Here is a 22,525-nt window from a genome sequence, read left to right as displayed (position 1 = left end):
TATCCAAAAGCCAAGTTACAACCAAAGAAAGACCTTCGGATCAATCTTTGAGAATGTCAAGGCTAAACATGTTATGAGTGCATGATATTTCATATTTTGGGTGTTTATTTAAAAAAAATGATGAAAAATAAAAATGAGAGAGTCTTATTGGTGAAAACCCTTTCGGGCACCATAAGACGACTATGAGCTGAGGCAGAAATGAAAAGAAAATAGGCTCTTTGGCAAAAACTCATTGAGGTGCCACTAGCCGAAGAAAGGTTGTTATCAAGAAGGAACAAGTTCAAGATTGACTTAATTTCAAGCTCAATAAGTGGACAAAAGTTGTAATGATTGGTGTGGGTAGATCTGGTTGTTTGATTCAAAATGCATGACATAATCACCAGAATCGGTTTCCACATTCAGATAAGCTTTCTCTTTGTTTTGAAAAAGAGATGCCTATTGTCTTATTTTTTTTGTTTTATTTTAATTTTTTATTTTTTCTTCCTTGTCATCAAATGAAAAAATTTTGTTGTCTTTTGAGTAAAATTCACGTCAGGTCGAATGAGAAAGGACTCCAAACTCTCTACCAACTCCTTTAAGAGTACAAAGAAAGACAAAGGGTCGATGCACAGAGACAACGTTTCAAAGTAAAAGTAAGGTACGCAAGATGATTGTGATTTGACCATTTTAAAATCGTGAAAATCTAAGGAATGTATTGAAAGCTAAACTCAGAAGCATCATACAACAGAAATATGATTTGAGTTAAGGATCTCAGTAGTTAGAATTCTGAGTCAAAAGTATGACAATTCAATGAATATTATCATGGATTGGAAAAGAGTTGAGCATGGCAAGTGCGAGAGCGGCTACTTCAAAAGCTGAATGCCACAAACCAACCACCACATGTTTTAAAACTCACAATTTTTCTTTGTTTGGAACAGAGATGAAATAATTATTTTCAGATAAAGGATGCGATTTCACACTTCTCAATGTAAGAAGCATGGTTACAGCATCCGATACTGGATCTCGGTCATGGTAAATTTTATTCTTTGCGAGATATATTAAGATTCAGTTACACATAAATTTTTTCAGTACAAACTGGGACAAAAATTTTATGTGTGTTGTATGGAATTTATTTTTTACTCAAGACCCTCCTGAAGAATGGGAATTTATTTTTTGCTCAGGACCCTCCTGAAGAATGGGAATTTATTTTTTGCTCAAGACCTTCCTGAAGAATGGAAATTTATTTTATATCCAGGACCATCCTGAAGAATGGGATTTTATTTTTCTGTTTCACTATTTTCATTGAGTTTAGGAGCCCGCCTGAAAAATAGGGTGAAGAAATTGGAAGTCCAGGAGCCCGCCTGAAGAACAGGGTGAAGAAGTTGCAAGTCAGGAGCCCGTTTGAAGAACAGGGTGAAGAAATTGGAAGTCCAGGAGCTCGCCTGAAGAACAGGGTGAAGAAATTGGAAGTCCAGGAGCTCGCCTGAAGAACAGGGTGAAGAAATTGTAAGTCCAGGAGCCCGCCTAAAGAACAGGATGAAGAAATTGGAAATCCAAGAGCCCGCCTGAAGAACAGGGTGAAGAAGTTGGAAGTCCAGGAGCCCACCTGAAGAACAGGGTGAAGAAAAAGAAAGTCCAGGAGCCCGTCTGAAGAACAGGGTGAAGAAGTTATAAGTCCAGGAGCCCTCCTGAAGAACGGGGTAAAGAAATTGGAAGTTCAAGAGCCCGCCTGAAGAACAGGGTGAAGAAATTGGAAGTCCAGGAGCCCGCCTGAAGAACAGGGTGAAGAAGTTGTAAATCCAGGAGTCCGCCTGAAGAACAGAGTGAAGAATTTGTAAGTCCAGGAGCCCGCCTGAAAAATAGGGTGAATTTTTAAATTCAAGTCGGGAAGGCTTGAATAAAGATTCTAGAGATTGCAATTTTTTGTATTTTTCATTTTTGATCTTTATTAGTCAATTGAATGTAAAGGCAAAATTCGTCAACCTAAAACTCGATGGAATCCCACTCAACTTTAACTTTTTCTCTCACCAAATTACTTTTGAACTACTCGTGACCTGATTTCCTTATAACCCGGGATAGGTAGGCTGTCCAAAAACAGGACTCGATCACATTATTTTCTTTTATTTTAATTTTATTTTATCCTTACCTTTCAAATAATTGGGTCAAAAATCATGTCTTGTCTACTTCTTTGTATGAAAACTCTTCGAGATTCCATACAAAGAGGAGCAAAAATGTAGACATGTGATTTTTGATCCTCCCTTAATTTTAAATATTTAATCATATATTAATTTTTTGATTATTATTTTTATTTTTAATAAATTTTTAATTAAAAATAAATAATTAAGTAAAGTTAATTTTGAGATATTAAAACTAATAATAAAATAAAATATATATTTTAACTATTTATAAATTTTATTATATTTTTATTAAACATAAAATTAATTAAATGTTACTATTATAATTATTATTATTTTTATTATTGTCTTCTATTTTAAAAAAAAATAATAATAATAATAATAATAATAATTTATTGCAAAATTTAAAAACACATTCCTATCCTAAGTAACTGTTCCCTCCCCCATTTCCCCCCCCCCCCCCCTCGCCCCCAAATAATTTCTCTTACACCCCCCTAGGATTCTATGTATTTTTCATCAGAAAAACCATAGAGAGACATCAGACATTTTAACAAAGTGAAAAACAAAGAAACAAAGAAAATTAACAGAGAGAAAACATAGTAAAAAAAAAACTTTGAAGAAGATCAGACAAAAGAGAAAAGAAGAAAGTTGAGTTTGGGTTTTCGTTCGAGTTATCGGTGATGATGTTCTTGCTTCTATATTTAGTCTAGTTCATCAAACAGGTTCCTATTTAAACCCTGTTTATTTATTTTTGTTATAATTATGTCACTGAAATATGAACGAAGTTATTTTGATGATTTCATGTGCCATTTGGTGTGTAAAGAATGATCGTCTATCAAAAGTTCAATTTTGCCTCTACTTAATCTATTTAATGTTATTTAGTAGTTGTTGAGTTTGTAGTTGATCCATTTTGCGCGACAACAAATACATATAAGTTGGGAAAGTGGTAATTGTTTCTTATCATTTTGAAACAAGGATCCTGATCATCAATTAAATGTCTATTAATGTTAGAGTAACGAATTTACGTGAAGTTGAACATGCTAATTTTACTTAGTTATAGGAGTGTAAGTATGACTGTATTTTTATATTTTTCTTTTTCTTGGTCACATGCAGTTTGTTTGTTTTAATATTTGTAATGTGTTTTAGTTTGTTTTATTATTCCTAAATTTTAAGCATTTCAAAGTCATGAAAATCAGTGGCTTAAATGTAGTTTCCATGTATATATATTGAATTGCCAGGAATTAAAAATTTAGTGGTTAAAGAAATATTTCAACGTGAATCATTCTTAATTTAGTCATTAATATGTTAATTAATATGATAACTACTGCATTATGTATTTTCTTATATTACTACTAGACTTCTTATTTTATTCCATATCTCTTTAATGATTTATCCCCTCAATTATATGGATTTTCTTGCGTATTATTATCCGTAATTATCATTTAGTCATGCGAAAAGGATGAAAACAAGTTTTTATTTTTAAAAATAAATTAAGTTTCAACATAGAAATAAAATTGTTTAGCGAAATATCTTTTGGACAATTTTTGAAAAATGAATGAGATAGATTATAAAAATTTTCACACTTATCACAAATAACAAAAGCAGAGGGAGTGAAAAATATTGTGAGGGAGCAAACAAGTTGGGGATTAGTCCAAGGTTTGAAAGAAAAGAATAAAAAATGAGTAAGTTTAGCTACTCGAATTTATGAGAGACAAACCAACGCCTTTAACGCTAGGAAAATTTTTAAGTATTTTTAAATATTTGTCTTAATAAAGAATGCGGCGTACGTATCTTTTCGAGATATTTTAAAATTCAAGGATGTAAAAATGCACTTTGATAAATATTTTTCAAAAATTAATTTTCACACGATTTATTTAATATAAGATAATAGACAAGTTTTAGTATAATTAAAAATGAGCGAACTAAGGCCTACTAACATAATATGTCAAAATAGTTTAAGTTAAGATAAGTCAATAAAAGCGATCGTGCTAGAACCACGGGACTCGAGGGGTGCCTCACACCTTCCCCTCGGTTAACAGAATTCCTTACCCGATCTTCTGTTTTCGCAGACCAACAAAGAGTCATTTCCTTTTGATTAGGGATTCAAAAAATGTGACTTGGAACACCATAATTCAATTCCAAGTGGCGACTCTGTAATAAATTAATCCCTATTCAATACCGCCACTTTAATTGGAAAAACCCTTCGAACTTGATCCCCTCGGACGAAAAAGGGGTGTGACGAGTAAGGGGATTAGTTATATCAAATTTAAAAGGTAATTTGGTTAGAAGTATATGAAAAATTAGGTAAGATGATAGATTAATTACTTTAAAAGAAATTATGGTTGCCATTAAATTATTTTACTAAAATAGTCTAAGATAAAAAGATTTTGTTTCAAATAGGAGATGTGATTTGAAAGTAATTACATTTTCTAATTAAGGAAAATTTGCTGCAATTTTGTTTTTAAAATTCTATTGACTTGAATTTGACATTATTGTCAAATAAAAAGTTAGTTATGTTCTATTTTTTTCATATTTACTCCAAATTCTGATTAACACTAATTGATAAGAGGGTTATTCATAAGAAAATATAAAATTAGCAAGTCTAATTAGAAGCAAATGAAAATTTAGGATCATTTGTATCTTCATAATCGATTCATTACTAATTTCATTAATTTATATAGTAAGGGCCATCGAAGGAATGCGAACATATATTCATAATCCCTTTAAATCGTCAACAACAATCAGTTAGATATATCTATCATACTAATGATCAGATAGACATTTCTTCTTGACAAAAGCGTGTTTTATAAACCCTTAAACTAATATATCGAACCGTATGTTTTTCACTTAGATTTAAGTGCTTGAAACTCCATAAAATTATATTTTTCTTTTTTCTTCCATAATTTTAAGCACTCACGTAGATCCACATTTTTACCCCCCCCCCCCACCCCCCCTTCCCCCCCCCCCCCCCCCCCCCCGCCGCACTTTTACCTGCATTTCTTTCAATTGACGCCAAGTTTGAAGGTTGAACAAGAAAATACATCCTTTTAAGATGATTTATGTACATAATAAAAAAGGAAAAATCAACTACCCATAGTTAAAATAGATAAAGAGTAGGTAACATAAAATGAAATATTAAATTAAAAGCAATCGAAAATGCCAGCATTTCTTGAAATATTGACTATAATGCTACCAATCTTTTTGATAATAGGCATACTTTTAAATGCTCATAGTATTAAGCAAAATATTAATTGAAGGAAATGAGTTTTCTAACATTGTCCTTAGGATTATCGAAAACAATCACTGTATGTTTTTCTGTCACATCAAATTCTGTTGTGACAATAACCAGTTGATAAGTGATGCAATTATTCGCAGCTTGAAATTTTCCATTCAATACACTCACTAACTTATAATCCCTGCCTTATGACCGTATTTTGTTTTTATTATTTTTTCCTCACGTCAAATTATATAAGAATTTGAAATTTTATAGAGTAATATAAACATCGCAAAATTTTATCAAAACCTAATAAAAAGATTAAATAATATACACCATAACCTATTTTCTTCAATCGTGTTATTTTTATTTTCAAAAGGATTAAAAAAATACAACAAAACTACTTTCGAAATAACATATTCTCTTGATATTAACTCCATATATTTCTCTTAATTTTTTGTCTTCCCCTAGTCTTTCCCTTAAACAAAAAATAAAAAGGCATGGTAAATTTCTTTTCCTCGGAAAATAAATAAAATAAAATGAAATGTTAAATTGGGTATTTTATTCAAAAATATATTCTTAGATAATAGGTATTTCTAAATGCTCAAGATATAAATTCAAAGGAAATGAGTTTTCTAACATTATCCTTAGGATTATCGAAAACAATCACTCTGTATTTTTCTTTGACATCAAATTCTGTGGTGAAAATAATCAGTTGATACGTGATACCGTCATTAGCAACTTGAAATTTTCCACTTGATACGCTCACTAACTTAAATTGTCTGCCTTCATCTCGATTATTTTCTGCATTTACTGCAAAATTTGCAATATCCACCACTTTTATGGGCTGTCAATCGTCATTTGACGGGACGGAGTTGGAGTACTCATTACACGCTCAAATGAATTCAATAATTTTTGAAAGCAAATTCGAAACAAAAACAGAGTGTATGTACCTTAATCTGCTGCAGCGGAAGTGTTGAATTTGTTATTGATACAATTGCCGCAAGTCAATCTTCGTCTTTCAAGAAAACGGAGAGTAGATTCACAAACTAAAAGCTTCTTATTTGGATTTTGTTGATATTTTTGTTACTGTCTTTTGCTCGCTTATTTTTTACGGAGGGAGAAGAGTTGTAACATATATGGGAAGTGGAAGAAACCGTTCCCCCAAGATTCAAAATTGAATCTTATCCACTCTTTTCCCTCTTAATATGCCATATAACCCAAAAACAATTAAAATCGGGTCGGGTCGGGTTGGTCCACATGGGCGACCCATGACCCGTAATTCAACATCTCTCACTTCGCACATGTTGGACTAGACCCGCACCAGTACGATATCAACAAATCACCAATTCATACGACAAATAGTTCGTGCGACCTGTGGGCATTATGAGCTTTACCTTTAAGGTTTTATAAGCTACATTTAGGGATCCAATCACTTGAGGAAAGAACTCTCTACTAATATGAGGATACTAATACTCACAATACCCCAGACTTCATTCACTACTTCAATAGTTACATATCTGATCCCTCATCCTCTTAAAGAGGTGAACTCGAGTTCATGGTTAACTTTATATACACAATTACACTTGACTCTTATATGATTAGTGTAATAACCTGCTTGTGTAAACAAGTTAAAATATTCATTTTAATCATCTTCCCTTTCTACTCGAATTTATCTGTTCCAAATTAACTGCTTTCTTAGACATGCGTCGTATTGCCGAATCTCTCATGGCTATTAGTAACATGCTAAAGTAGCAAAACCGATCGAAACTTCAAGAAATAGTTAAAGGTCTAAAGGTATTTCAATAAAAAGTTAAAAATTTTTAGGGTCTCACACAATGAAGAAGCAGGGATTCATTCCTTCATTAATCCCATTGGTCGCCAAGAACACGTGGTATGAAACACGTGTTACGATGTTATTACCTTATATTGGTGCGTGTGTCTCATTCTCTTAATTATTCAACATTGTACAGATCTAGGTCTAGACACCTCTAAATGTCTAACCTGAGTTTCTTTCTTTAATAATCCCCAAATTCATATTCTTAGAGAAAATCACATCTGGCTTTACAAAACAAGTCATTATCTTATGGTGGAACCTTTCTCTTCATGTTCCTCGATGTAAGAGGCGATTGCTCGTGTGAGAGAGCCAACCTCGCGACTTGTTCGACACACTGTATCAATAAAACACATTTTCGCATGCATATAAGATTGACTCATAAATTCAAGATTCTTATATTGATAATAATTATAATCAAGTCATCAGAAATACATGAACATAATCATATCCTACGTAATCCTAGAGCCATAACATGTTTCTCAAACAAGTCTCTAGATATCACCTTAGTAAAAGGATCAGCTATCATTTCTCGTGTAGGAATGTATTGTAAATTTATTTCTCCACTTGCTACTATGTCTCTTATAAAGTTATACTTAATATCAATGTGTTTGGTGATATTTAGGATCCTTTGTATATGCGATAGCCGCTTAACTGTCACAATATAAAATCATAGGACCCTTAGGATTCTTTGCGATGTTCAAATGCTCAAAGAATCTCTTCAACCAAACAGCTTCTTGTACTGCAAATGCACAAGCCATAAATTCTGATTCCATAGTTGACAGGGTTGTGCAAGTTTGTTTCTTGCTTTTCCATGAAATTTCACCACCATTTAGCTAGAAGGCGTAACCGAAAGTTGATTTTCTATTATACCGATCACCAGCCCAATCAGCATCTGTATAACCTCTTATGGATAAATCGGATCCACCATAGGATAGTGAATAATAAGCAGTTCCCTTCAGGTATCAAAAAATTCTCTTTACAGCTTTCCAATGATCTCTTCCAGAACTAGATTGATACCTGCTAACCAAACCTACGGCATAACAAATGTCTGGGCGAGTACACATCATAGCGTACATCAAACTCCCAACTGCAATGGAATATGGTACTCGAGACATGTCTTCTTTTTCTTTTTCAATCTTTGGACACATTTCAAGGCTTAAAGTTTCACCTTTTGCTATAGGAGTATCCATGGATTTGCAACTATTCATTTGAAAACGTTTCAAAATTTTCATTATGTATGTTGCTTGAGATAAACTCAAAATTTTCTTGGAACGGTCTCTTTGAATTTTAACACCCAATATATAGTCTGCTTCACCCATATCTTTTATGTCAAATAACTTTAAAAGCCATGACTTAACAGTTTTTACATACTCCAAATTATTTCCAGCTAATAAAATATCATCCACGTAAAGCAAAAGAATCACAAATATTTCATTGGACTTTTTCACATAGATTCAATGGTCTTCATCGATCATAGTGAAATCAAATGAAATCACTTCCTTATGAAATATCAGGTACCACTACCTTGAAGACTGCTTAAGGTCATATATAGATTTGTTTAATTTACAAACCTTCTTTTCTTGACCTTTAACAACAAAACCTATAGGTTGTTCCATGTAGATTTCCTCTTTTAGTTCTCCATTGAGAAAAGCTGTTTTTACGTCCATTTGGTGTAATTCTAAATCTAAACGTGCAACTATAGACAAAAGAAGGCGAATTGAGGTGAATTTCACAACTGGTGAAAAAGTTTCCTCATAATCTATTCCAGCCTTTTGAGTAAAACCTTTTGCCACCAATCGTGCTTTGTGTCTTTCTATTGATCCATCTGATTTGCGTTTGACTTTGAGAATCCATTTGTTCCCAATATCTTTACACCCAAAAGGAAGATCAACTAGATCCCAGACTTTATTGATTTTCATGGACTTTAATTCTTCTCCCATTGCTTTTATCCATTCATCTTTTTCAGAACTCGATAAAACCTCAGTCACAGAATTAGGTTCATCTAATTCTGTAGAAGATACCAGAAAGACATAATCCTCAATTTCATAAGATCGTTTAGGCACACCTTTTCTGGTACTCTTACGTAATTGAAGTTCAGATTCCTCAATAGGATTTTGGGATTCACAAATCCCACTTGGACCAGGAATTATTTCTTGATCAATAAAATTATCAAGCATTTCCTGTGACATTATTTGATCATCTGAATTCAACATTTCGTAAAGAGGCTCATTTTCCTTTATTTCATTTCTTTTGAAAAATTATTTTCCAGGAATGTGACATCTCGTGATTCAATTTCAATAGTACTTCCATCTTTCAATTCACCAATGAACACATATCCTTTGGAGTGTTCAGAGTATCTTATAAAGATACATTTCTTTCCTTTTGGACTTAGTTTTCCAAACTTACCAAAACGATCTTTAATATATGCAGCACAACCCCAAGGTCGTAGATCATTAAAGTTTGATTTATTACCAGTCCATAGTTCATAAGGAATAGAAGATATTAATTTAGAAGGCACTTTATTTAATATGTAGGCAGCAGTTAATAACGCATCTCCCCAGCAGGAGATTGGTAAATTTGCCTGTGCCATCATGGACCTTGTCATATCCAACAATGTTCTATTCCTCCTTTCGGCTACACCATTTTGTTGAGGTGTATAAGGAGTAGTCAATTGTCTGACAATGCCTTTTTCAATACACAGTTCTTCAAACTATTTTGACAGATATTCACGTCCCCTATCGGTTCTTAATGTCTTTATATTTTTGTCTAATTGATTCTCAACTTCATTCATATATCTTTTGAAGCATTCAAGTGCTTCTGATTTATGAGATATCAAATAGACATAACCAAAACGCGTGAAATCGTCAATGAATGTAATGAATTATGAAGCACTATTCCTTGCTCTCACATTCATTGGACCACAGATATCAGAATGGATTAATTTCAATGGGAATTCGACTCTTTTAGCCTTCCAAAATGGTTTACGTGTAATCTTTCCGGCAAGACAATTTTGACAAGTTGGCATTTCAATTTTGGAGAAAGAACCTAGATGTCCTTCCTTTGCCAATCTATTCATTCGGTCTTGCCCTATGTGAACCAATCTAGTATGCCATGTAATTATATCAATAGCATTATTACTAGAATAACATGACAATACACAACGGTCAATATAATAGTCATAAGTTGAAGGATTACAATCTAAAATAATAAAGAGGTCATAGCGATGTCCAAAATTATAAAAAAACATTATCTAAAGTAATTCTTACATAATTACGACTAAAGAACAAATTAAAACTAACATCTAAGAGAACAGACACAGACACTAAGTTTCGTCGAATTTCTGGAGCATATAGGACGTCATGCAACATTAAAGACTGGTCTTCACGCAAATCTACTTTGCAAGTGCCAATCCCTTTGACTTCAAGTCTTGCATTATTTCCTACATAGATCCACCTTGATCTAGGTGAAACTCGACGGAACTCCACAAATGCTTCTCGATCTCGACTCACATGGTCGGTAGCTCCTGAGTCTACAATCCACATAGGATAAGATTCAATTAATAAAACAGTGCTAGAAACATATGTAGCACTTAGAGATGCGTTTAGAAATGCTACCTTTTTCCCTTCAGGACATTCACAAGCAAAATGCCCTAGATTTTGGCAATTGTAGCACTTCATCTTGCTCTTGTCTTTCTTCTTGAAAAACTTTTTCTTCTTCTTGAAGTTTGGCTTGTTCTTTTTCTCAGAGGGTCCTTCTTCGATCTCTTTACCTTTCCCGTTCTTTTTCAATTCTTCTTACACTTGAATCCTAAAGAGTCCTTACCACTTGATTCAGAGCAGCTTTAGCAGCACCAAACCACTCATCTTCAAGTTCAACGTGACATGCAACATCAGAAAAAGTTTTGAAGCTGTCATTGTGGGTTAAGTTGACCTTCAGGTGTTCCCAACTATTGGGAAGAGATCGGATCACTGCCTGAACCTGCTGCTCATTCGAGAGAACATAACCAGCACTTTTGAGTTAAGCTATCATATTCGACATCACCCTAAGCTGTTGTTTGATGTTCTGATCATGACGCTTCTTATAAGTGTCAAACTTGATAGTCAGTTGTCTCAGGAGGGTAATAAAAGTACCCCCATATGTTCCTCTCAAGTGTGTCCAGATGGCATTGGAAGTAGGAAATTTCTCACACTCATGTATGAGGTCATCAACCACAGAACTTACTATGATTCCACGTGCAATGGAATCAGCCTTTTTCCAAGCCTTGTAAGCTTCAAGGTCTCTCCTGTGTTGTGTAGTATTGCCCTCTTCTGGTAGACTTAAGACATGGTTAATACCTTCGAGAGCATTTTGCTCTTCTAGTACATAAAACATCTTACGACTCCAAATACCGTAGTTGTCTCCATTAAGTTTTTCTCCTTTGTTCAAGTCAGCAATTATGCTTTTAGATGCCATGTCTGTTATTAAGAGATAATTACGCAAGTATATTATCAATTACGCATGCAAGTTACACATTCAAGTAAATCATTTCACATAAAGGTTTCATATTTAGTATATAATCGAAAGGACACTTAAGAATCCAATCATCATATATTAACTAAACACTTAGCCAAAATTAGAAATTAATTTCTTAATGTGTATTAAGACGATAGCTTTCAATTAAGTCGTTTTAAACTCAAATAAATGAATGTAATTCAAAAAGAGATAACCAACTTAATTTATATATAACATAAAGTTAAGAAATAACTACATGTTGCAAGTCACAAGTCAATCTAAAGATAAAAGTCATACCACAAATATTTTAGACGACTTATGTACACCCAAAAAGGCTCGCTAGGCCAAATCTCATGGTAAATATCAATTAATCTCCAGCCCCAAGGTTCACGGAGAGAATTTGCTAAAATAGCTAATGCTTCTCAATCCGAGATTTCTACATAGTTTTCTAGTTCTACATGTTTCAATTCAAATAACTGAATAAAACTAGCAACTGAGACATTAGGTGACATCTTAAAATACTTCAACTCTTTTAACTTCTTCTCTCTTTCCCTTCGTATAGCACTTTCATTCCGTAATAAATTTTGTGTCTCCCTGGGGACACCATTTCAAATGATCTCGCGACCTCGAAAACATGCCCTTCGGCGACGTACTCTTCTACCTTGTCTCTTTGCTCGACATCCAAAACTCCCACTTGGAGTGATTCGAGTTTTTTCCCGTTCAGCCATTTCTGAAATGGAAACCAAGAAACATTTAAGAATGGATTTACCACTCAATGTGATGCATAAGTCACAATTCATCGTAGAAGATTAAATCTGTTATAGAATTAAAATTATGGACTAATAAGGGCAAGAATAATATTAAGTCTAATTCAACCACATATATCACCAAAAATATTAGGACATATATAATATTTTTTATTTTACTATACCTTAAAAGGGAATCAATTACTATTCATGAATCAACAGAAAAAAATTTGTATATCAAAATAAAATACAAAAGCAGTATTATAATATTTTCTACCCTTATCCCTTTTAATTATATTTGTTATAGAAAAAAATATATATATACATGAGCCACCGTATGTACCATTTATATATTTATATATATATACTGCAATCAATACTGGTACTTGATATGAGCACTATATCATAAAAAAAAATTAATATAAACTAAAGGGCCCATTTGAACAGCAGGCTTCATCAAATTCTTAATAAAGAATCTTCTCTCACAGAAGCCAAAAAAAATAAACACACAGAGGCACTAAAAAAAAATTTTTTTTTTTTTAATCGTTTAACAATTTCTTCGTTGATAAATTAGATAGTGAGTCTTACGAGAGAATGGCGACGCGATTTACAAGTTTGACTGTGCGTCTCACCGGATCAACACACGTTGACTGCGCGTCTCACAGAATTAACACACGTCTTACCGGAATTGGTGATGTGTCAGACCGAATCAGCGACATGACTGACCAAAGTATTGACGCTTGACGTCACTGATCAGAGACCAAATTTTTCAGGTATAAATTTATGATCTTTGTACTCTGAACTTCGAGAAAGAGGGCAATTTAACCTGGCTCTGACACCATTGAAAGCAAATTCGAAACAAAAACAGAGTGTATGTACCTTAATCTGTTGCAGCGGAAGTGTTGAATTTGCTATTGATACAAGTGCCCCAAGTCAATCTTCATCTTTCAAGAAAACGGAGAGTAGATTCACAAACTAAAAGCTTCTTATTTGGATTTTGTTGATATTTTTGTTACTGTCTTTTGCTCGCTTGTTTTTTACGGAGGGAGAAGAGTTGTAACATATATGGGAAGTGGAAGAAACCGTTAGCCCAAGATTCAAAATTGAATCTTATCTACTTGTTTCCCTCTTAATATGTCAGATAACCCAAAAACAATTAAAATAGGATCAGGTCAGGTCGGTCCACTTGGGCGACCCATGATCCGTAATTCAACAATTTTTGATCATCATTTGCTGTAAAAACATGACAAAAGGTAAAAGCAATTACTACCATCAAAAGAGTTACAAAAAGGAGAAAATTAAATTTAAGAGCCATTTTTCTTTTAAGAAGAATTTGATATTTAGAGTGATTAACACTAATTCATGAGGGGATTATTTACATGAAATTTGACACCTAATTTGGTTGGTAAGTACATGAAAAATTAGGTTATTAAGATTTTGTTTTCTGTTGACCATAAATTATTTTACTAAATAGTCTAAGGGAATTAAAAGGTAATTGTTTTAATTAACACATATGACTTGGAAGTAATTACAATTTTACTAATTAAGGAAGATTTGCTGCAATTTTAATAAATATTTTTCTATTTGATTTGAACTGATACTATTGAATATATCCAAATTAATATTGCCATATATCCAAATAGCTACGTTGTAAACCAAGCCGATTTTGTATATTTCTTTTTATTTTTAATAATTTTCTTTTTTGATTAGAATCTTATTTTTTGGTAAATACTTTATCGTGGTAAAAGCATGTTTTATGAGCCCATTTAAATTGAGTCTAATAAGCCTAACCCAAGTTAGCCCTTGAGTCTTGATCGAGACTGCTTCCGCGCTTACATGAAGACAATTTTTTTTTTCATATTTAACTAGAATTTAAGAAATGAAAGTAATTACTTATCTTTCTTTTGGTTATTAATTTATAAAAACAAATGAGTATTTTGGTCATTTTAAGATCCTTTCATATTATAAAATGACCAATTTCTTGGTATTTCCCTTATTTCAATCAAAGTGTCAAAAACTCAAATTATAACAGTTAAATATCTGAATTACAAAACTTAAAATATAAAATTACATTTCATATTTCATTTCTTAGAACATATAATTGAAAAGCCTAGACAATAGATACAAAAACTCAAAGTTTGACTATTATTCTAATGTTTGTAGTTACTTTCTTTTTCACAATTTTGAATAAACTTAATAAACAAAGTTTGATAAGTATTTGTTAAAGACCAAAATGGTTCACTACTGATAAGCTTAGAGTAACAAAAGCTGATAATTAATTGATACTTATAATACTTTTTTGAATCTACTAGAAAAGATAAATGACCATTTTTATCGTCGAGATACACATAAGTAGATTCAAACACCAAAATTAAATAAATCGAAGACTACAATAAGAGAAGTTTATAATTTGTAAAATTGCAAGAAAAGGTCTCATAATTTCTAATAGCAAGTATTTTGGTTGAACTTCCTCTTTGCCAAATAATTGCATACTATTTAATATTTCTATTTCCCTCAACAACAATAGCAACATGTATTTCCGAAGAAATTATCATATTATTTGTTGTCGTAGTCACCTTAATAATTTTTTCAAAAGTCACATTGGCCTTAGTCCTCTTGTTATATTCATCAATGGCTAATTTTGCAAACTTTATCGCCTTAGGATCGGTCGGCGATAATGGTTTGAAAGTTTTTGAAGTTGCGTAGTTTTCAACAGTGAAATCGTTCACCGGAATAATTTGATATAAAAATATAGAGAGTAGAAGGAAGAAGATGTGTATTTTGAGAGGCATTTTAGATTGTATGGTTTGTAATTGTGAGAAAGTGCAAATGTATTTCTGATATTTATGTTAGTTTTTCACATTAAAATTCTGATTGAGCATTTATTGGAGATTATATATGATCTTATTTTGTTTTAATTGTTTTCGAGATATAATGGAGATTTTATGGCCTTTTCATTTAAAATATTTCAATAAGATACTCAATACAAATTTTGAAAAAAAACTCCTGCCTACATTTTCAAATGACAACATATACAAAAAATTTGTCCAAATTTTGAACTGAAAGTATGTCTAATTAGAATATTTAATTAGGAGTTGAAATATTTAATTGAAACAAAACTTAACTTGAGCAACTAAATTTTTATATTTTGACAAGTTTAAGGAGTCAATTATGTATTATTAAGCCTCTATTTATTAGTCATAGTCAAACACTTAAACTTGTTAGGTATTAAGCCTTTATATTTTGATAAGTGTCATGTTTATGTTAAATATGAAAGATCTTAGATGGAATCGTTAAAATGAGTTTGACTCTTGACGTTAGTCCATCTCGACTCGCTGCTTAAATAGGATTAGATTAAGATTTTTAGTCCATTTAACTTGAGAGTAGTCATCGATGAAATAGGTTTCCACTCTATTGTACTTGACAGGCTCTTTAGGGAGAACAAACATGAGACCCGCTGCACACAGTTTATGTATGGCCATCACCGGTTGTTGGTATGTCTCGAGATTCGCTACAACGAAAGTTTTTCGCTCAACCTGTTTTTCTCCCTTTATTGACCGCCATCATATGAGGGGGCGGGGTGGGGTTGGGGAGGGGAGCGGTTCGCTATGCTCATCATGTATGATATCATCAGCATCGATAGGCTTTGCAGAATTTATTGAAAAGTCCATACGGATGACTTCTTAAGTAATGGAATTATATCCTTAGTAGAGGGAGTCACTCCTTCAACTTGATTGATCCTAACGATACCACTCTCCTCGTACTTCCTAGCAAACTCGCTAAGAGTGAATACTATATCACCATAGACCGTACTCATGGGGAGTACTAACTTACTATCATTACTCCATACAGTCGAAGCGTACCTCACTATGATGGTTACATCTAGATTCAAACAAATTGAACCAAATATATAGTATAATATATTTGTATTGTTTCTTCCTTTGCGCTTTTTTTTTTTCACTAAAGCACACATTTTATCTGTGCTTAAAGCCCCAACAGATGTTAAAGCTTTTTTCCTTTTGATAACATTGCTATGTATTTTTTAAAGAGTTGTTAACAAAACTGCAAATAAACATCCCTGAGAGGGGAAAAGGTGCAAAAAGAGAGAAAAAAATTCTCCAACAAAATGCATATTCAAGTCAGCAGAATATGTAGCTTGGGAGCATTATGTACATTGACAAAAATAAAGCCACAGGCAGCATAATTCTTCCAAAGAAATAATATATATGGTTAAAACAATATGCATAGACATGTTCAATACAAACATGTATCCAAATAATTAACTTTCATTACCCAGTCATAATTCTTCGAAAGAAATTCAGCTACTGTTGATTTGTGCCTTGTCAAGAGTTCCTGAGCAAGAAGTACAAGCCGGTCATGATAATATCACAGTAGCCACGATAAGATAATATCACAGTAGCCATGATAAATTACAATTACTAACATATAACCTTGTGTACAATGCTTTAAAGTTCATAATTCCAACATAGAATGTCTCATTCATTTATATAAAGAATAATTAGACGAGAATAGTTAGATTAAAACTATGATCACGAACAAAATAGAAAAAAAAAATTACTGGACAACATAGTGAAAACTGAAACTTGCAACTGGAATTAACAAGTTAAAATTTAACAGGGTTAGATTCATTTGGCTACACATAACAAATGATTGAATAAGTCCAAAGAACTTGAACTAAATAATCACCACATTTTAAAATAAGCTTTGCAAAAGCGCATATTAATTAGATTCACTCGGCCATTTCAGACATAACTTTGTATTCAAGAACTCACGAGGGTCCAGTTATAAAGATTTATGACAAGAAAATATGCATGAAATAGTTTAAAGAACTTAATACTTCAAGAAGACAAGAAAAGTAAGTATCGTGGTCCAAAATGAGGCTTACCAACAGTTAAGTATTTACGCATCAACTAAATTCGGGGTGAAGGCATGATTTAAGTGTTGCAGACATATTTAAAGGCTAGACATACTGAAATAAGATGGTGAACATCTCATTGAGTAGCTATGCTTCTAATTCCCGAACTCGAATTAATAGACAAGCTAGTTACACGACAAGCTAGTTACACTAGACCAAATACAGATTAGTTGCTCAAATAAAATTTCGAAAACTAAAGTAAAAAAAATACAGATAATCTTTTGGCAAATCATTCCACCACTTACCAACATGGATTTTATTAGCATGAGGAGCTACATAACAGCCAATTAAGGAAACGTCTAGGCATGTGTCATGGAACATATATGACTTGACATAAATATGATCATAGGACTTGAGTTTTAGGGGAATGATCATAACAACGTAAGACATGAATTAATGAAACCAGTAAGCATGAGGCATAGGGAATACTGTGTATCCTAGTGACCTAACCTCAGTTCATAGAGCATGAATGACATGATAAAAACTTGGACATAAGACCCATAAGATCTGAAGTTACAAGTTGATAATTGTTCATAACTGAAGTATTTTAATGAAAATAACAATTAAAATGTCAACTTTATGTACTTGAGAATAGGATTCACACTTCGAAGCTTTAACACCAACCTTTCTATATCTCGAAGAACTTTCTGAAGGCTAAAACTCATATTACTCCAAGTATTTTTTTTTTTTTGTGTCAAAATAAGGAATATCGTCAAAAGAGAATATGCATAAAGCACCAACCCAAACAATATATACAATAACTCAAACTATGAGTCTTGACTACTAAACATTTCAAGAAAGAAAAGAACATCATCAATAAATACATAAAGTTTGTAGTGGACCACAAAAATCAACATTTTTTTTCCATTTAAAAAGAATATATTAAGGACTTGAATATAACTAAATAAAGTTCTAAAGCTTTAGTCAATCAATATCATCTACCCTATTGAAGATAAATCCTTCTTCTAAATTATAAAAAAGCAACCATGTAAATTTCTAATTTAGAACTTGAACCATTAGCCTTATATAACTTTAACCAAACTCTTATCTAGACTCTGCAATTCTATATGCTAAAAATTCACAAAAAAAGATACTAAGTACTTTTGCAAGATATATAAAATAGTTAGTAATAACCTTCAAATGTAGAAAAATATAACTGGCTACTTTCTCCAAAAGGTAAACTAAAACTGGCATCAGACTTTCTCAGAACATTAAACAAACATATTTACTATTGAAATAGGGGAAATCACATGACTTGAAAAGAAGATATGTTGGGCAAGAAAAGTATAAACTACATGAGACATTATTTACAAAATTCTAGACTTTTTAGTCAAGAAGTATTAGATCACATCTACATATAAATGTCATTCTGAACAACAGATAACAAGTGCCTAAATGTAAGTTAAAATTTCAATAAAGACATTGAGAAATATTTTCATTTATTAAAACTAATTAAAATTTCAAAGAAAGACAATAACATGTTTGTTAACTTGCCTTTATTATTTATCCTCTCCTAAAATATCTCGATTAATTTTAAAATTACCTAACTATTGAGGAAAAAAAAATGCATTCCCTCTAGCATAATTTCATCGACTAGCACCGATAAAGTTTAAATGGAAAATGTGTATAATTAACAATAAAACTACAAAATAAGTTTAGCTATCTTATAATAAAATTAATCAAATTTTACCAAGCTTAAACAACATAGAATCATATGATATTACTTTTCAAAGATTGATTTTGGCAGATAAAACTTCTTCATCCATGAACCTGGAGTAATGGTTAGAAGAATTAAAATAAGTTGGAGGCAAAAATCATCAATTGTAGCTAATTACTTTAGTAGGAGTATCAAATTCATGAAAAGGAGATTGAAATTGAGTGAAAAATTCTCTTAAGCAGTTCATAAAACAAATGCATTCAGCATACACTATGTATCTTTAAAAAAAAACAGCTCTTTGCATTCAACATACGCTATGTATTTTTTAAAAAAAAACAGCTATTTCTCCAAATACTACCATAAAATTCACGTAAATTTTGCTAAACATTAGTCACCACCAGAGGTCATACCACCCCAGCATTTACATACTTGTTACATGAGTCTATATACATACTTCAATAAATCATTATCCTCACTTAATTTCGACACTTCTTACAGCTTCATATTGCTGACTCTCAAAACATTCTACTACTTATGGCTAACTAGATAACATCCCAAATCACAATGTTTCCATGGTAGCAACATTATACAAGAATCTGAGAGCAAAGCATATTTTACTATGGCTCAAAAGCACGATTTATATGAACAAAAGTGTATGATTTTGAAATGGTAGACTCAAATACACTAATGGGCCCCTCACAAGCCCTTGTGCGGTCTCTTAAATTTTTGTTGGATTTATCAGAGATCATCTTATCGATAAGAATTTGAGCTTTACTATTTTTACAAGCTCAGAGCTAAGGCATAGTCAGAGGAATTGAAGAAACACACGAATCTGAATGAGTTTCTTACGGTAGAGTTCTAGTGCACGATCTAAAGTATGAAAATGGGAAACACCTCTTAGATGTCTTGTAGCCTCCTGATCATAAGTGTGGTGCACAACACACCCTTAAGCAAGACTCTACTAGACACAGCTTCATAGACACCCTAGGACACTTGAACTCTGGCTCTGATACCAAGTTAGTCACGACCTGAACCTAGCCTCAGGACGTAACAGGCACCCAGAACCATTAATGGCCCGAGAGAACTACTTATATTACATCAGGAGCATTCATCCATATGTGCAAAAGAAACGTTTAAATAAGGTGAGTAATAAACTGAAAAATAAAAACCTATTTATCATATAAACTGATAAAAAAGTCTTAAATCATGATTGAGGAAATTTCAAAAGCCATATGAATAAAACTGAACATAACTGAATATGATATTTACTACTGTCTACAAAGCCTCTAAACATATGAATCAATATCAATAGGAAAGAAGACCTAGCCATACTCCAAAACATAAAGCTAGTCAATAACAGTATAAGCAATGCCTTCCAAAAAGATGGAGGGCTCACCAATAGCTAATTTGATTGGACCTAGTAATCCATGAAATTACAAATTTACGTATGTCTCAGAACCTGCATTATAAAATAATGCAGCGTCTAACACGATCAATATGTGGAATGTATTGGTATGCAAAACCACATAAGAAAGTAATAAAGCATGAAAATACAAAGATGATAAGTACAATTAAAAACATGATAAGATGAAAAGGAACAAGAGCATAAGCTGAAAAATAATTGATAACGTAGAATAAATTAATCCCTTTAGTTATTTGTGGGAGAGAGTAGTGAACCGTCATAAACCACCATGTGAGCGCATGGAGTCTGATCTCAGCTCGATCAGCTAAGCCATCCTATATCTTGCTGGGCATAGGACATGACATGACATAATTTGCTAGCAAGTATCCATGGTTAGTCCCTTTTCAGGACAATGAAAAAAACTGAGTAATTCGACTTGCGGAATGATCTCTATCCTATGTCGACAAACATAGTTTCGGGCATTTGTCATTTGAACCTATGCCTTCACGGTCATCTAACTAACTCCCTTATGCTCATGATGTTATCTTTATGAATTCATGTTCAGAGTTAGCCTTGTTAGGCTCATAAAGTTCTATTTTTAGGCTTTCTTGACTAGCATTCATAAGTTAGCTGCTTTATGCACATGTCTCGAGTTAGCTATTTTAGGTTCATGAATTATGAATTAGCCATTTTAGGCTCATACTTGATAAGTTACATCATTCATTGATGTTATTGGAGACTCATAGAAAGTAGTATCATAATACATGTTGTCATGGTTCATAAGATCTAGATTCTTATAACTTTATGAAGAATGAGATTCTGGATGTGTCCATGCCACTTTTAGCATAGCTTAAGATTATGGAGATTATATATGATCCCATGAGGATATTCTTGAAGAAATTTCATCTCAAGAACCCTTTGGGAAATAGGACTACAAGAATTTATTCAATCCTAATCTATCTTGTAACAACTTGAATTGGAGAATACCAAACCCAAAGAATTACAAATTAGTAGCAGTCTTACATACCTCAATACAATAGACAAATCTGGAAGAAGAGGGGTTGGGCTTGATAAATTCTTCTTGTCATGGGCCTATTTGAAGACGCGTGTGGACAGCTTAACACACTCAAAAGTGATGCTAAACTCAGTTCCCAACCCCGCTAAAATAGTCCCCAAGAATCTATGAACATTCACACAAACAAGCAAGGAAAGGCACTAAAGGAAGACAATAATTTTGGGAGGCCAAAGAGCCACGGTTTTCTTTTATATTTTCTAAATAAAACAAGTATGTGTTGCTGCCTATGAGAGCTTACAACATATATTTATAGTCCCTAAAAGTCCCTAAGTCAAAAAGGTACAACAAATGCAAGAAAATCTTCGTATACAATTGTCAACAACAAGCTGAAAAATCTGCACACTTATTAGACTTTGAAAACTAGTAAAAGCTGCTGGACAGAAAAGTCCACATGGGTTGGCATGCATGAAGATTTGGCAGATGTAGGCAAAGTCTTCATTGATTGCATCGACAAGATTTGATAGATGTAAGTAATGACATCTACATGGGGTTTTACAACTAATTATTCAAATAGATATATATTTTTGAATAAAAAACTCAAATTTAGCATTGTATTTTGTATATTAATGTTGCATACTCTTTTGCCCTTTCTCTAATTCTCTTCCTCAATTGTAGTAAGCCCAATAGCCAAGGAAACAAAAGATGGATCTCGTAAAATTTAAGCCCAAACATTTGGGATTCCATTAGATAGGCCCAATTATACGTATCAAGATGTTCTTTGGGCAAACAACACAAATCCGACAATTTGGAGCTTAAGTACCGAAAAATTGGACATTTTGAATAATTACTGAAATCTCAATTTTGAATCTGTTGAGATATATAATTAGCTCCCGATACATCCAATGAAGATACATTTTTTCTTTTGTAAAGATACATAATTAGCTCCTGCTACATTTTTTTCGATTTTGACACTATCGAGATACATAATTAACTTCCGATACATCCAATGAAGATACCTTTTTTTTTTGTAAAGACACATTATTAGCTCCTGCTACATTTTTTTCGATTTTGACACTATCGAGATACATAATTAACTTCCGATACATCTAATGA

General features: G+C 32.6%; 1 long non-coding RNA gene across 1 annotated transcript; it reads right to left on the bottom strand.

The window, feature by feature from the left end:
* Window positions 1-11,867: 11,867 nt before the first annotated feature.
* Window positions 11,868-21,704, bottom strand: LOC107851837. The gene is made up of 3 exons (XR_001669185.2): window positions 21,425-21,704; window positions 16,696-16,755; window positions 11,868-12,386 (listed from the first exon to the last, which is right to left on the bottom strand). It is a non-coding gene; the product is annotated as an uncharacterized LOC107851837 (long non-coding RNA).
* Window positions 21,705-22,525: the final 821 nt, after the last annotated feature.

Source organism: Capsicum annuum, chromosome 12 (assembly GCF_002878395.1).
Source record: "Capsicum annuum cultivar UCD-10X-F1 chromosome 12, UCD10Xv1.1, whole genome shotgun sequence".
Taxonomy (NCBI): Eukaryota; Viridiplantae; Streptophyta; class Magnoliopsida; order Solanales; family Solanaceae; genus Capsicum; species Capsicum annuum.
Note: the sequence above shows the minus strand (reverse complement) of the source record. Positions and strands in the feature narration are given on the sequence as shown.